The sequence below is a fragment of the Copadichromis virginalis genome, linkage group LG6, assembly GCF_057382275.1.
Source record: "Copadichromis virginalis isolate Kocher_CV1m ecotype Utaka linkage group LG6, C_Virginalis_male_GT1.1, whole genome shotgun sequence".
Classification (NCBI taxonomy): domain Eukaryota; kingdom Metazoa; phylum Chordata; class Actinopteri; order Cichliformes; family Cichlidae; genus Copadichromis; species Copadichromis virginalis.
The window spans coordinates 6,607,773-6,624,487 of record NC_140623.1 but is presented as its reverse complement, the minus strand read 5'-3'; the positions used below and the strand labels follow the sequence as shown (position 1 = coordinate 6,624,487).

The 16,715-nt window shown below is 45.2% G+C and overlaps 1 non-coding gene and 1 pseudogene across 1 annotated transcript; one reads left to right on the top strand and one right to left on the bottom strand.

Annotated features, from left to right (window-relative positions):
- The first annotated feature begins 8,743 nt into the window (after positions 1-8,743).
- LOC146707058 (uncharacterized) lies at positions 8,744-10,401 on the top strand (annotated as a pseudogene).
- On the bottom strand, positions 10,344-10,452 carry LOC146707057 (U6 spliceosomal RNA). Its single transcript, XR_014921119.1, has one exon. It is a non-coding gene; the product is annotated as a U6 spliceosomal RNA (small nuclear RNA).
- Between the last annotated feature and the right edge of the window lie 6,263 nt (positions 10,453-16,715).

Here is a 16,715-nt window from a genome sequence, read left to right as displayed (position 1 = left end):
AAGAGCTTTTGTCCATTTAGCACCCTCGGCCTGGAACAAACTGCAGAAGGAATGGAAAATGACTGAATTCATTTCATTAAGTGATTTTAAATCTAAACTACGAATCCTTGAGGCCAAGTCCATAACATGCAACTGTTTCAATTAGATTGATTGTCATTTTAACTGACTTTTTATATTTTATTTGTATTCTTTCACTTATTGTTGCATGTGTGTTGTTGCTGCCTGTGTTTGAGTAATTTCTGTAACTGTGAGACATCTGCTGCTGCCTATCTTGGCCAGGTCTCCCTTGAAAAAGAGGTTTTTAATCTCAATGGGATCTTCCTGGTTAAATAAAGGTTAATAAATAATAAATAAATAAATAAATAAGTACTCTTATACTTTACGTCATGACCCTCCTTTAAATAATCCTTATGTGCTAAGGAAGCACAGGGGCCTACTTTAAGTAGCTCGTTGGTGAGCGGAGCGGGCTTGGGAAGGGAGGCATTAGCCACAGGTAACTCAGTCTTTGATGGAACCCCAGGCACATTAAATGACACAGAAGAAAACACTTCCACCCCACTCCCCACACAAGCAACATCACATCCTGTGGAACTCTCTTTCAATCCAAGTGTAGTGTCAGAGGTCCCTACACGATCACTAGGCCTGTCCAAGATCCTCTCTGAAACAAATTCACTTGGCTGTGGCTTGGTTAGCAGAGCATTACTCAGTCTGAAGTTAGCACTGGCTAATTCCGAAACAGTGACTTTATTTTCACAAACAGAAACACACGAAACAGGGGATTCCCCGGTCAGCTTAGAGGCTGGACAGTCAAACACCTGTTCGGGTGGCGGTGACAAGTACACCGGCTGAAACTCCCCAGTGTTGGAATTCACAGTCTGAGTGGGTCTTACTCCCTGTTCGTGGAAGCCAGACGAACAGACCACACCTTTCACAGTACCAGAGTCAGCCATTTCCACACTATGTGTCTCTGTTAACTTTGACCCGTGGCTCTGTAATTCTGAGTCTAGTTCATCTTCTACGGCTTCAATGGAGGCTGGTGATGACAGGTTGCATTCACTCACCTCCGGTCGTCGCGCAGCGCGACGGGCACGCGAACGCCGTTTCTTCCTGATCGCAGCGTCCGATGAACCAGGCAGGGGCGCCTCATGCGCGCCGGGGGCGTCGCGGAGGCTGGGGAACTGGGCGCTGATGGAGCGGTAGGTGAGAGTTCTTGGAAGCTCAGGGGACCCCCGAGAGCCAGGCGAGTTCCCCGGAAGACCTCGTCATAGTCAGGAGCAAGCCACGGCTTCCGCCGGAGCTCTTCCTCCAGTCGAGCGCATGCCGCGCGCTGCCGCTCCCCGAGGTCGAAATCCACTGCCTCCACAGCATCCTCGCGTCGCACCGTGGAGGGCGAGACATGCCGTCGCGACGAGCGACGGCGACGTGAACGCCGCTTCCTTTTTGAAGTGGTGGTGGGTGAAACGTGGATCTCTGTGGCGACCGGCTCCTCGTCTTCCGACCACATCCGCGCCAGATGATAAGCGGGAGAAAAGTAGTCCGACCAAGGCGGCGAGGGCGGGCGGCCGGTCCGAGGCGGGGCGGCTGGCGGGAGCTCCTCCTCGGAGATAAGCCAGGGCTTCCAGCGTAGCTCGTCCTCCCGATACGCCCACAACACCTGCTGCCGCTCCTCCTCACCGAAGTCAACAGCCTCGGGCATCTCCGTGCAGTCAGGCGGTGGCGAAGATGCGGAAGCCGATGAAGCGGGAGCCAACGGTGTGTCGGTGGTGAGCCTCACCGTTCCGACTCTGACTGCCACTGGCTCATGAGGCAGCGGGGTAACATCGCAACAGCATGGCTCTGGCGAAGGCGCACGCACACCGGGCCGCTGCGGCTGCGGATGGAGTTGGAGAGTGGTGACGAGAAAGTCAACGATCAGTGGGTGTAGTGCCTCCCATAACCAGGGAAATACAGACGCGCATACTCCCACTTGCCGGGCCAACTCCTCCCGTTCCTCCACTCCGGAACACTGCAGCCATTTAGTACATAGCGACTCCACCGTCTGGATGATCCTTCTCTCGTGTGTCGCTGGGTCCGGCATGGTCGCGTCGTACTGTCACGGTCTGCGGAGGCAGACCGTGCGGAAATGTGTGTGGTGGACCCAGGAGCGAACACAAGCGAGGATGCAGGAGTGGAGTTAAACAAAAGCGAGCCTTTTATTCTGGCTGATGAAAGGAACAAAACAGAGTGAGGGCAGCATAAGAGTAATAGTTCAAACAGAAACCTAAACTGGACATAAACTAAGGAAAAGCTATGGCTGGAGATACGGAACACAGGGGGTGGTAACACAGACGACGCGACACAGACTACATGAAACACAGAATAAACATATTCTGTTTATACAAGAGTAGAGAGAGAAGTGAGACTGAGCAAAGATGAGATCCTGAGACCACCCAAGTGAAAGCCTTCCGCCAATTGGCTATGCCTAGAAATTCTGTCCATAAAAATTATGCAAAGAATTGGTGACAAAGAGCAACCCTATCCCCAGAAAGAGACACCCAGAACATGTGTCGAGAGGTCATTTTAAAATGGCTAAACTTTCAATTTGAAAGATGTCATTTACAGCCTCTAATATGCATGTTTAACTTTTTAGCTGGTTTTATTTTGAAAGTATATTACATTTCCTGTATTACCTGTCAATCATCTCAACTATGAATTATAGTTATAATAATGTATGGGCTGGAACACAAGGAGTGTTATTCATGTGATGAATAACAGCTGTGCTCATTTGCTTTTGCTGTTTGAATGGTGCTAATAAACAGAGGACACACTGACCCTCGTGCACAATTAAGACTGAGAAAGCGTGAAATCACAGTGGTGGGAACTGGTTGCTATGGTAACTAAAGTAAGCGATTCGAGGGAGAGGTAAAGAAATTGGGCTCCAAAGTGATCTGGGCTGGTGTTTTTGAGACAGGCTCCCTTAAAAGGAATTTTAAATTCAGTTCAATTTTATTTATATATAGCGCAGAGTCACAACAACAGTCGCCTCAAAGCACTTTATATTGTAAGGTACAAGAAAAAAGTAAACGTTCTTTGCAAAATTTGTAAAATCGCTGATCCAGTTGTAGCCCGATGTTTTAATGTAACTTTTGTGGGAGCATTTGAAAGCTCCGAGACAAGCAGTGCTTTGAAATTTTATGCAGAAGAAAAAGAAATAATAATAAAAGAATAACATGACGACAAATAAAGTCTTAGTGTTAAAGTCAGTGTTATTATACCAGTACACTCAATAATAAATCTGCCCAATACTATACAGTATGGCTCAGTGCTATTGCACACTTAATAAGAATAATAAATGTGATGAGTAGTAAATAATACTAACTATTAAGAATAATAAATCTCTCACAGAATATATATTGTGTGTTATTGCATTGGCACACACTTTGCTGAATTAGCATTCACAGTGATAATAAATCTGACAAATAAAAACAAGAACTGCTGGAGAAAAACAATACTGTAATAATAGTGCTACTACTAGTAATACTGCTGAGGTCACCAGTGTCCGTGCTTTGGTGGTTAATCCACCAGAGACGACAGCTTTTGTAGCTCTCAGGGTTCTTCCTGGCGCACGTTTTTATGTGACCTGTAGATGTTTCATGTAAAGTCACAGTACATCAAGAGGTGTGTTGGGTGTGTGTATGCTGCTCTGTAAATTAATCATAATTTATTTAACCAAAATCTTGAACTTAACTTATTAACTAATTTCTTTGCTTTAAAAGTTTCAAGATCTGTTTAAATTACACATTTTGACAGTAAATTCAAATGAGCTGATCTATAACATTTCTTTAGATAGAAATTATGTTAAAGTTTATGATGATGTTTCTACACAAAGAGACATGAAACAAAGAAAAATCAATGGCACTCCCCTGTGGACTACATACACAGACACCTGTGCCCCACGACTCAGGACACAACTGGCTGTCTTCACCCTCCGCCCCTCCTTTTCTCCACCACCACTCACACTTGCCATCATCTGTCCAAATCTTGCTGCCAATGGATTACCCCTCCTCTGTCCTTCAGCAGTCCTCACGTTTGAGTTGCTTTGCTGCTGGCTAGCCCCTAGCCCCAGCAACTGTCACCATGGCTACAGGCTAGGATTACACCCAATCATGAGATGGGTACAGCGCCCACTCGGTGGGGGAGAGTACAGGCTGAGCAATGTAGGAGGAGGAGGGTGGGGCTTGTTCAGAGGCTTGGTGGTCACAATGCCAACTCAGCACTGGAGCAGTGTCTCAGCTGGTGATGAAGCTGTAGGTGATTCAATTCAATTAATAGGATATTATGGTCGACAGTATCGAACGCTGCACTGAGGTCTAGCAGGACAAGCACAGAGATGAGTCCACTGTCAGAGGCCATAAGAAGATCATTTGTAACCTTCACTAAAGCTGTTTCTGTGCTGTGATGAGCTCTGAAACCTGACTGAAACTCTTCCAATAAGCCATTCCTCTGCAGATGATCTGTTAGCTGTTTGACAACTACTCTTTCAAGGATGTTTGATATAAAGGAAGGTTGGAGATTGGCCTATAATTAGCTAAGACTGCTGGGTCTAGAGATGCTTTTTGAGTAAAGGTTTAACTACAGCCAGCTTGAAGGCCTGTGGTACATAGCTGATCATTAGAGATGGGTTGATCATATTTAAGATCGAAGAATTAATTAATGGCAGGACTTCTTTGAGCAGTTTTGTAGGAATGGAGTCTAAAAGACACGTTGATGGTTTGGAGGAAGTAATTATTGAAGTTAACTCAGAAAGATCAATTAGAGAAAAAGAGTCTAACTTAACATCAATGGTACTAAGAGTAGCTGTAGATAATATTACATCTGTGGGATGATTATTTGTCATGGTCCTGGGTCGTTAACCCAGCGTTTTGTGTTTTGTGATTATTTTCCTCTGTTCTAGTTATTCTGTGTCCTCCCCCCTTGTGTCCGGTTCGGGTTCTAGATTTCCTGTTTTGTTCTGAAAGTCTGTGTCTGTTGTCATTGTGTTCAGCTTGTGTCCTCCAGTCATCATGTGTATTCAGATCAGCTGTTCTTCCCTCCTGTGTGCGATTACCCGATTACCTTGTGTGTGTATATATAGTGGGTGTCGGTCTGTGTTCGTTGTCGGCTCGTTTGCGTTCATCCATGTATCACTGCGTTAATCTACATTCATCTGCGTTCTATGGTGCTCCTGTCTCTGCGTCTCTCTGCCCCGCACCCCTTTGTATGGTCCCAGGTTTGTCACTTAGTTTCTCCCAGTTTAGGTTTCCGTTTGTAATTACTCATGCTTCATTGCCTGTTTTTGCCACTACCACCTTGTAAATAAACGTCACTCGTATCATCAGTTTGCTGCATTTTGGGTCCTCCTTTTCCTCCACTCCACACGGCTCACTCCGCCAGCCGTGACATTATTGGTAATTTTTTCTCTAATGATTAAAATGTTATTTGTGAAGAAGTTCATGAAGTCATTACTAGTTAACGTTAAAGGGATGGTTGGCTCAACAGAGCTCTGACTGTTTGTCAGCCTGGCTACAGAGCTGAAGAGAAACCTGGGGTTGTTCTTATTTTCTTCAATCAGTGACGAATAATAAGATGTTCTGGCTTTGCGGAGGGCTTTCTTATAAAGCAACAAACTATTTCTCCAGCCTACCTATCAGCCTACCTTTCTGACATGTCTCCCCAATGTGATGTTTGTGTAAAGTTGGTCAGTAGGTTCCTTTGTAAGTGCGCATGCGCCATTAGCGTGCTGCCTGCTGTGACCCTAATTTCCTTCGGGATTAATAAAGTATTCTGATTCTGATTCTGAATGATGATCTTCTAAATTTGTGACACGCCATTTCCTCTCCAGCTTACGAGTTATCTGCTTTAGGCTACGTGCTTGAGAATTATACCACGGAGTCAGGTACTTCTGATTTATTTTTTGATAGGTGATGATGTCTTTCATATGTTAGAATTTGACCCCATTAACACGCTGACCGCTGAGTATGTCTACATCGTTTGCACCAATGAAAATGAGGTGTTATAATCTGTGAGAAAATGTCTGCTTCTCGTCACGTGTTTAATGTTTTAAAAACTATTTTTGTTTAAAATGGGGAAAATAGTCAACATGTGTTGAATGTGGATGAGAACTGCAGAGAGGAAAATGCTGCTGTTTTGGATGATGAATGGATGAAGATCAATTTGAGAAAAAGAGTCTAAATGAATATCAATGGTACTAAAAGTAGCTGTAGATAATATTACATCTGTGGGATGATTATTGGTCATTTTTCTCTAATGATTAAAAATTTTATTCAATTAAATTTTATTTATATAGTGGCAAATGACAACAACAGTCGCCTCAAGGTGCTTTATATTGTAAGGTAGACCCTACAGTAACACATACAGAGAAAAACCCAACAATCATATGACCCCCTATGAGCAAGACCTTTGGCGACAGTGGGAAGGAAAAACTCCCTTTTAACAGGTAGAAACCTCCGCCAGAACCAAGCTCAGGGAGGGGCGGGGCCATCTGCTGTGATTGGTTGGGGTGAGAGAAGGAAGACAGGATAAAGACATGCTGTGGAAGAGAGACAGAGGTTAATAACAGATATGATTCAATGCAGAGAGGTCTGTTAACACATAGTGAGTGAGAAAGGTGACTGGAAAGGAAAAACTCAATGCATCATGGGAATCCCCCGGCAGCCTACGTCTATTGCAGCATAACTAAGGGAGGATTCAGGGTCACCTGGTCCAGCCCTAACTATATGCTTTAGCAAAAAGGAAAGTTTGAAGCCTAATCTTAAAAGTAGAGATAGTGTCTGTCTCCTGAATCCAAACTGGAAGCTGGTTCCACAGAAGAGGGGCCTGAAAACTGAAGGCTCTGCCTCCCATTCTACTTTTAAATACTCTAGGAAGAAGTTCTTGTGGACTTCTTCCTAGACTTTTATTTGTGAAGAAGTTCATGAAGTCATTACTAGTTAACGTTAAAGGGATGGTTGGCTCAACAGAGCTCTGACTGTTTGTCAGCCTGGCTACAGAGCTGAAGAGAAACCTGGGGTTGTTCTTATTTTCTTCAATCAGTGATGAATAGTAAGATGTTCTGGCTTATCCAGGTACTAAACTGCAGTTAACTCATCACCTGAAGTTGTTTTGGGTTTTACTTTAAAAATTTCCATGTAATTATTAATTTGCATTATTCATTGAATAATATATGAAATAACTGTTAAATCTATTATACTACTTGTTCCCCTGAACTTACATGAATGGGAAGTGGTAGCACACCAGATATGCCAGCATTAACACCTCCTTAATGCTGGTTAAAAACACATTGGTTATATAAAAGACTTTGAAGGCTCATCAATATCATATTTTTGTTATTGAGGACAAGTTACTGGTGTTCCAATATTAACATATTGGGAGAGCAGGATAAGAGCTAGCGCTAGCTATTTCTAGAAAACACTAGACTTCCTGGCAGATTGAACCACATCATTATTTGTGGAGAGGTCCAGTGCAGTCAGTCCAAATACAGGTGAGAACCTTTGTAACACAGTAACAACATTATTTGAACTACAATGTGAATTTACCGGTTCCAGGTCGCTGCTCGTGTGGTCGACCGGCCAATCAGCTGAGCAGTTTTGCGTTCTTTTTCTAACTGCTCTTTTCATTGTTGTATTTTGCTGTCTACTCTGTATATTTGTATTCTTTTCCTTTTCTTAATTTCTGTGATTTTTCGGACTTTTTTCCGACACTTCAACATGACCCCAAGGCTCACCTACACCAGGGACTCCCTCATCCAGCTGCGGCAGTAGCTGCAGCCCGGCATCCGGCTTTTCCGCTCCGCTTCCACGGACTACTTTCCCGGGGCAATACTCAGTGGACACGGAAATCGAAAAACTCACAATAAAAAGGTAACTAGGAGCGGGATTAAAGAAGAGTGGGGTGAGAGCCAGACTAAAGAGGGAGACACACAAACAACGAGCACTCCCGTCCATTATCCTTGCTAATGTGCGGTCTCTCCACTCCAAGCTGGATGAGCTGCAAGCCTGCATCAACCACCTGCATGAGTACAGAACTGCCTCCATTCTGGCATTCACCGAATTGTGGTTAAACAACAGCAACGACAGCGCGCTGGACATTGATGGCCCTTTCACCACCTCTTCGTCTGGACAGAGACCGCAAACGCATCAGGAAGCAACTTGGCAGTGGCGTGTGTCTGTATGTAAACAACAGCTGGTGCTCTACAGTCACTTTGAGGGAGAAGCTGTGCACGACAGACATCGAGCTCCTGGCTGTTTCCCTGCGCCCCTACTACCTCCCAGAGACTTTCCACAGCTTTTCATCATCTTGGTTTACATCCACCCCAGAGCTGATGCAGCTAAAGCCACAGAATACACAGAGTAAGGGGCGATCGTGGCTCAAGAGTTGGGAGTTCGCTTTGTAATCGGAAGGTTGCCGGTTCGAGCCCCGGCTTGGACAGTCCCGGTCGTTGTGTCCTTGGGCAAGACACTTCACCCGTTGCCTACTGGTGGTGGTCAGAGGGCCCGGTGGCACCAGTGTCCAGCAGCCTCGCCTCTGTCAGTGTGCCCCAGGGCAGCTGTGGCTACAATGTAGGTGCCATCACCAGTGTGTGAATGTGTGGATGACTGAATGTGTAAAGCGCTTTTGGGTCCTTAGGGACTAGAAAAGCCATTTACCATTTACTTCACCAACACTCTGTACAAACTGGAACAACTATCACCGGACTCTCCCAAGTTCATCCTGGGTGATTTCAACCACTGTTCCCCTGACAAGTCGCTTAAAGGATACCAACAGTATGTTACATGCAGCACACATCAGGGGAAGACTCTGGATAAATGCTACGGCTCTGTACCAGATGCATTTAAAGCCCCACTCCTCCGCCCTCTCGGCTCAGCAGACCACCACACCGTGCTGCTGGCCCCTGCTTACACCCCAGTCATCAAGAGGATTAAAAAGGTCACCAAAAACATCAAGCAGTGGACAGCGGAAAGTATCCTCATCCTACAAGGATGTTTCGAAGCCACTGACTGGGACAGCCTTCTTTCTCCCTCTGATGACATCAACGAACAAGTCATGGAGTACAAAAACACTGTTGAAAAACAAATTCCCCACATGGGACCTCTGCTCAGCCTGGCAGGGCCTCAAAACCATGGCCTCTGTGGATACTGTGGTCACCACCCCCAGAACCATCCAGGTGGAGGGCAGCAACCCCTCCTCCCTCCCTGATGACCTCAACGCTTTCTACACCAGGTTTGAGATGGACAATATCACCGAGCTTGAGGAGTCCAGATCCTCAGTCAAACCTGGCAGCTCTGCACTCACCTTCAGCACTGAGGACGTGGTGAGAGCCCTCAGAAGGACCAGGGAGAGGAGCTCACCCGGCCCTGACAACATCAGCAGTCGAGCTCTGAGCCACTGTGCAGGGCACCTAGGAAGTGTGTTCTGGACTCTATTTCAACCCTCAGTCGACAGTCACACCGTCCCCCAGCTGTGGAAACACTCCACAGTCATCCTCATCCCCAAAAGAAACAACCCAAAGTCTCTGAATGATCTTCGTCCCGTGGCCCTCACCTCCCTGGTGATGAAGGCCATGGAGAAGATCATAAAACAGCACATCGTAAGAGCAACTGACCCCCTGATGGACCCACTCCAGTTTGCTTACCGTGCACGCAGAGGTGTCGATGATGCAAAAATCTTCATCTTGGACTCCATCCACAAACATCTGGAGCTCCCTGATCGCTCCGCCAGACTTCTGTTTGCTGATTTCTCATCAGCGTGCATCACTCTGCAGCCTTATATCCTGCCCACTAAACTTTCCTCCCGATTTCACCTGATGATCAGCTAATCCTGTGGATATTGGACTTTTTGACCAACAGGACTCCGGGTGAACAACTCTCTTTCCGGTCTCCGTTCCACCTCCACTGGCTCCCCCCAGGGCTGTATGCTCTCCCCCCTGCTCTTCTTCTCAGGAGGCGTCACCAACGGCTATACCTCCTTAGGAAACTCATCTCCTTTGGAGTCAGCACACCCACCATGATGAGTTTTTACTACGCCTTCATGGAAAGCATCAGGACCTTCTCCATCACCTGCTGGTTCCACTCCCTCAGCCTTCATACAGGAACAGACAGCAGCACACTGCATCAGTGTGCTCTAAGATCATTGGCCTGTCAGAACTCTGACAGGTTTTCAGCCAACAGGCCCTCAGACAGGCAGCCGAAATCATCAACGACCCCTCTGCCATTCTTCACCCTGCATTTCAATGGCTCCCCTCTGGGCGACACCTCCGCTGCATTTCCTGCAGGACTGAGAGGAGGAGGAGCGCCACCTTTGTCCCCAAAGCCACTCTGCTTTTTAACGAATTTGCGTGTCATCCTTGCGCAGGGGCCATGCTAATCTTCTCTGTATCATATCCAATTTAGCGTACGCGCTTGCCGAAGCGAGCACGTACGCTAAATTGACACAGATGTCGTGTGGTTTTAGTTACAGACAGCACACTCACAGGAGCAGTGAGTGGAATATTTTGGGTAATGATCAGTGTGAAGTGAATGGACCCCACGCAGCCTCAGGTGAGGTTGTTAAGTCAGCTTTACACAAGGTTAGAAATGCTCAAAGAGAGCTTACAACAACTGCAAATCCCAAGATCACCAAGATGAAGATCACTGTACAAAAGTACAACCTACTGGAACCAAGGTTCAAGAAGAAAAACAAAATCTAATTTCTTTTCAGTGATGAAATTGTTGTGATAAAAACACTCTTACATTTAAAAGCTCAAGCCTTGCTTGGTATATGAGCAGTTATATTGATGTGTTGGCATGGCAAACACCACATAAATAATCCCAATAGATTCAGCTTCTGCACCAACGCCATGGAAAACTGTGGAATAAAGAGGGAAATTAATAAACAGTACAGGTTCCACATGAACATCATAGACAAAGCCTGAGAAACCAAAGTAACTGGTGCTAGAACTTAAGTAGTGGTCTAACTAGCCAGCACATGTGGACTAAGGAGAGTTTCTTGGTGGATAACAAAGTACAAGATGTTAGAGGAGATGCCAGTTTGGAAGCTTTGGATGCTGTGTTCCCACAAGTTGCTTAAATTTCAATGCAGTAGACACGATGGACGGGGTAGGCTGATGACAGCGAGACGCTCAGAGATAGCAGCCTGATAAACGTACACCGCACAGCCACAGGAGGGAGTGGGACAGAAACATAGATGTCACAGATATCTTTATTGAGGAGAACAGATGTTTGAGGGGTTTGTAAGCATCTGAGACTGCTCTTTGTGGATAACATTTGTGATGATGACTGTGTTAAAGGCTTTCCCCTCTATGCCACGAACAATGGAACCTAAGAGCTCAGGAGGAACAACCTGGAGGAGAGGCTGCTGGTGACATTCTATAGAGCCACCATAGAGAGCATCCTAACGTACGGCATAACAACATGGTATGCAGGGTGCTCAGCTGCGGACAGGAAAGTACTGCAGAGGGTCATCAACACAGCCCAGAAGATCACTGGCTGCTCTCTGGCCAGCCTGGAGGTCACTGCAAACCTCAGTAGAGCTGGCAATATCATCAAGGACCACTCTCACCCCAGCAACCAACTGTTTGAACTATTACCGCCAGGCCGACGGTACAGGTCACATAAAACCAGGACAAACAGATTCAGGGATAGCTTCTTTCCCAGAGCTATCACCGTAGTAAATAAGCACAAAACAATTGAACCTGCTTAGCTATACCATACTTGCCACTGTCACTATATTATGCTGCTATGAATGTTGCTATTCTGTATATATCGTACTTATTATTGTTTGAGTACTTCGGTTGTTTTATTGTACTTTTTATATTTTATATTTATATTTATTATTGCATTTTGCACCAAGGGAGTGGCACTCCAATTTCGTTGTACCTTGTACAATGACAATAAAGGCTATTGATTGAAACAGGTAAATTTGGTTGGACATCCCCAATAATGGAGTCAGCTGTTGCCAGAGCTGTGGTCTGATATGCAGTGTTAGCCGCTGGACACAGAGCTGGTCATGCTGGAAGCAGACCACCTTCCAATCAGCAGATAAGGTTTGGGACCACATGCTCCCAGTTCAGCTGAATCAAACCAGGACTGGTGTTGTGTCTACTTGGGTTACAGAGCAGGGGGACCAAGTTAACCACAGGCTCTGTATGTAACCAGGTCCTGCTCCAGGTTCCCCAGCAAATCAAGGTATGACAATGGGAAGAAACAGATCTGTCTTGGGTTTCCCTCCAAGGCTACGTCACTGCTCCTCATCACAGGTGGCCTATGCTGTCCACAGCACCGTCTCTGTAGTTGGAGTAAACTGGGGAAGCATGGAACTGTCAGGATTACAGGAAGCTTCTGCTGCCATTTAGTTCAATAGTGTCACATCCTTATTGATCTGAACCCTTATGGATTCAAGCATTGCTGTTTTTGGTTCTGCTGGAGGTACCCGTATCAGTCTGGAGGAGACTGTTTGAAATATCTTAAAGCAGGGTTTGTTTAAGCAGAGCAGCCGCTAGCAAAACACAAACTGTCTGTGCTATCGAGTGGGCGGCCACCCCTTAAAACCCACAGAACAGAGAAATGGTAAAACAAAGTCTGACCAAAGCTGACAATAAAATAGTGCCAGGTAGGGTATTAAGGGAATTTAAAAACTAAAAGAAAATGCAAAAGCTGAAATAAAGGGTGGCTGTAGCTCAGGAGGTAGAGCAGGTCATCTACTGACTGGAAAGTTAGTGGTTTGATCCCAGTCTGCATGCCAAATATCTTTGGGCAAGATACCCAAGGCTAGGAAGCACTGAAAAGCATCGAAGGCAGTGATTGTGTGAATGTGGCGTGTTGTGCGCTTAGAGAGAAGAAAAGTACTATAAAAGAATCAGTCCACTGACCAATAAACTAAATAATGGCAAATAAGGCAATGACCAAAAGACTGAGGCCAAGGGAGACAACAGAGAACATGTCAGGGCTTCTGTTGCATAACTTAGTATGTCAGAGGGCCCGGTGGCGCCAGTGTCCGGCAGCCTCGCCTCTGTCAGTGCGCCCCAGGGTGGCTGTGGCTACAATGTAGCTGCCATCACCAGTGTGTGGGTGAATGGGTGAATGGGTGGATGACTGGATGTGTAAAGCGCTTTGGGGTCCTTAGGGACTAGTAAAGCTCTATACTAATACAGGCCATTTACCATTTAACGTCTATGGAGCTCATGAGCGGTTCGGCTGAAGCCTACGCCCATCCTTGATCTTAAGACCATTCAACTTGGAGGTATTTAATGTGTACCATGTAATATTCAGAGTGTACAGATGCTATTTCAAGTATCAGAGGTCAAACCAGCACTGCATGAAAGAACTAAAAATATTAGATGGAATTTGAAAATATCAATCGTCTCAGAGCTTATAGTGTCTAAGTGTTTTTAGTCAAAGTTTCTATGAAAGACATAATATTGTATTGTATTGTATTGTATCTTTATTTGTTTCAGACATATAAAACAAAAAACAATATATACACACTACATATATTTTCATTTACAGATACGAATATATATGTAGATATACACACACACACGTATGTGTTCAGATAAACAAAAAATATATAATGAAATAAAACAAAATCGTCTGACATAATGTAACAATGTTTGGTCTGAAAAGGAGTAGGAAGAAGTATGAACATACTTATTAATTCCTACCCCTGCTCAACATCTTATTGATCCCACATAATTCACCTAATTCCCATCATCACATACTCCACACGATACACGAGGAGAACCTATATAAACTTGGCTACCGTGATTGATAATATAGCAGCAAACTCCATAAGAAGATGTTGGAGTTACAGCGTTTCCATCCAGAGAACAGCGTCACACTCGGTGTGTGTGGCTAGAGTTCAGTGATGAGCAGTAATCAGTCGCAGATCATCTCGTTCTGCACCGTGAGCTAGTCTAACATCAGCTCCAGCAGCTCTCTCATTAGCTCTGCTGAGAAAGGATTTACAGTCACACTTGTTGGACCAAAGTAACAAGTCACTTACTTGGTTGAAGAAATGTGTTGTTTGCATACAGATTTCCAGTAATAACACAACATTAGCTGGGACAACAGCTATAGTTCTGACGGAGCGTCGATGGAAACAGAGAGATTAAGAATGAATCGCCATGAACCAATCTGCGTTTTTGGTTCAGAGAATGAAACGGCTGTTATCTTGACTGTTGACCTCTGACCTGGTCTGTAAGCTGGACGCTGTTCAGTTCCTTTCCACAGAGCAAAAACATTATGGCAGCTGCGTCTTGATTCTGAACCCCTACTGAGGGAAAACAGGTCTCCACCAAGCAGCATGGAGCTGGTCCAAGTGCTTGGATCCATTTGGCTGGAGAGCTAAAACGAGGCTTTGCTGCTTTAACAGTGAATGTGAGGATCGAGGTTTGAGCTCAGTGTATGTTTCTTAAAACAAACAAATGATCAGAGACACTGAAATCCTGCTTTGTTTGCATCCATGTTTGCATCTTCTTGATGGTTTTTCACAGAAAGACAAATTACTCAAACATAAAAATAATTATTCTGCAGAAAAACGTTCCACAGCAGTGTTATATGGATGAACATTATTCAGGGTACAACTCATTTCACTCTATCTAGTCTACAGCACTATATCACCAAATGCACTCATTCATCTGCCTTCAAATGTATGCGTACCTCAGAGACATCCTATTCTTAATCCATGTAGTGTAACAGCTTCAACTCTTCTGGGAAGGGTTTCCACGAGCTGTGTGTTTATGGGAATTTCTGTCCATTCCTCCAGAAGCACATTTGTGTCCTCGTGCACAGTCATGTTGGAACAGGAAGGATGCATCCCCAAACTGTTCCCACATGTTGGGAGCTTGAACTTGTCCCAAATATCTTGGTATGCTGAAGCATTAACAGTTTTTTCTATTGGAACTAAGGGACTGAGCCCAGCCCCTGAAAACAACCGCACACCGTCCCCCCTCCACACTTCCACATTGCAATCTCACGAGTACCGTTCTCCTGGCAACCAACAAACCCAGACTCATTAATTGAACTGCCAGACAGAGAAGTGTGATTCATCCCTCCAGAGAGCATGCCTGCACTGGTTCAGTGCTGGCTGGACTCTGGAGCAGTGATCTAAGTCTGAAGGCCACATGAAGTTTGCAGGTGTAGAGTGATTGCCTCTGCAGAAAGTAGATGACCTCTGTGCACTATGGACCCCAGCATCTGCTATCTCAGGCACGGTTAATGGCATTCCTGGTTTTCCCAGTCAAATTCAAACACAGTGGACATACTGACCCTGCAGCTGTTCACCTTCACCAACCGTATTCATTAGCATCTGCACTGAATGTGTGTTTTCACACAGACATCTGCCTTTCAAATTATTATTATTACTTAATTAGTTTAATTAGTTCTAATTTCACATTCCCTTCTTTCTCGTACTTGCCCATTAAGGATGCAGATTTTTGTTCCTACATCATGAAGTTTGCAGCTCTTCCATCACTTCAGAGAAGCAGACAGTAACTAAGCATGCTCACTCTCCTCTCGTCTCTTACAGACCAAGTGACCCTGAGCACACCACATCCGGATTTGAAAAAATAAACCCGCAATCTCTCACATGCACACACAGGGGTGTCCTGAGGGTTCATCAGGCATCCAGCCAGTCTTTGAAGTCTGGAGTCACACTGCATCTGAACAAACACAAAGCTCCCATCAGCTCCATCATTATCTGCAACTTTTCTACAAATGTAGAACTGCTGTTGCACGGCCCAGGTCCTTACAGTGCGCTGAGGTGAAACAGGGTCTCGTTATGTTTTACTTTCAGGAATTTACACGTTCAGTTTTTCAACATTTTTGTGAATTACCACATATTTGATTGGATGCAATGTGATGCTAGTTATTTTTATTAGTGATATAAGTCATGTTGGATGCGTGCTCCATGGGGTCAAAGCTCCAAAACTTCATGTGGACATATGCAAAATTGCTTGCTGGCAGACAAAAACCTGGGCTTCCTCCCACTCCACAGTGCCTTGTTTGCAGTGTTAACAATGCTTTCCCTTCAAACTAATGTCTACTGTTTGTGGCTCTGTGCTATCTTATTCTGCTCGCTATAATTCATTGATCAACAGCAGATCACTTCATCCCAGTCTGATTTGGTAAAGATTTCATGCCGGATGCCTTTCCTGATGCAGCTCCTCCCATCTCTCCGGGCTTGGGACCAGCATGAGGACTACGCTCATTTGTGGCCACCTGTGGCTGGGTCTGTGGAAAGTCTTTGGCATCTTCTCTACGCAGGTGACTGCCCACTCCTGAGTGATGTGGCTGAGGTGTGTTATGGAGCAAAGTGAGTGTATAGTGTGTGCTTGATATGGAATATAAGGCCAACCTGCAGGACCAGTACAGCATTTGTTCTCAGCCAGTAACAGAGACGTAAAACTGAGTATGCTACACTTTCATACAAAATGAAACACACGAGCTATGAATCAAACATATTGTTAGAGTGGTCACTGCTGGTTCTGAAACCCACCTCCATAACCACTCATGCTATTTCTCACTGAATAAGTCATGTCTGCTGTCACTGTTACCTGTTCCTGCACCTTGGCTGTTTGGCTTATTAAGGACATAATGGTTCATCAAAGGGATTTTGGTGAGAAAGGAAGTGCTGCTGCCTGTTTTTAGTCTGCAGATTAAACAGCTTTATTCTCCAGCTGG